Genomic DNA, 665 nt, shown 5'->3' on the forward strand with positions numbered 1-665 from the left:
ACACCACAGATAATGCAGCTTTCAGGACTTACTAGCCAGAGGGGACTAAACACTCCACGGTGGCTGGAGCATTAAACTACTGTCGCAGGCTCTGTCCTATTGCTCTGAGGTGACGCCATGGCCAAGGCAACTCCTCTTTCCTTTCTTTCCTTTTTCCTTCCTTTCTTCCTTTCTTTCTTAAAAAATGTATTTATTATATGTAAATACACTGTAGCTGTCTTCAAACACCCCAGAAGAAAGCATCAGATCTCATTATGGGTGGTTGTGAACCACCATGTGGTTGCTGGGATTTGAACTCAGGACCTCTGGAAGAGCAGTCAGTGCTCTTAACTGCTGAGCCATCTCTCCAGTCCTCTTTTTTTTTTTAAGATTTATTTATTTTATGGATATGAGTACACTGTAGCTGTACAGATGGTTGTGAGCCATCGTGTGGTTGTTGGGAATTGAACTCAGGACCTCTACTAGTACTGGCCCCGTTTGCTCCAGCCCCACTCACTCTGGCCCAAATATTTATTTATTATTATATGGAAGTACACTGTAGCTGTTTTTAGACACACCAGAAGAGTGTCAGATCTCATTATGGATGGTTGCTGGGATTTGAATTCAGGATCTTCAGAAGAGCAGTCACTGCTTTTTTTTTTTTTTTTTTTTTTTTTTTTTTTTTT

Source organism: Mus caroli, chromosome 15, assembly GCF_900094665.2.
Source record: "Mus caroli chromosome 15, CAROLI_EIJ_v1.1, whole genome shotgun sequence".
Classification (NCBI taxonomy): domain Eukaryota; kingdom Metazoa; phylum Chordata; class Mammalia; order Rodentia; family Muridae; genus Mus; species Mus caroli.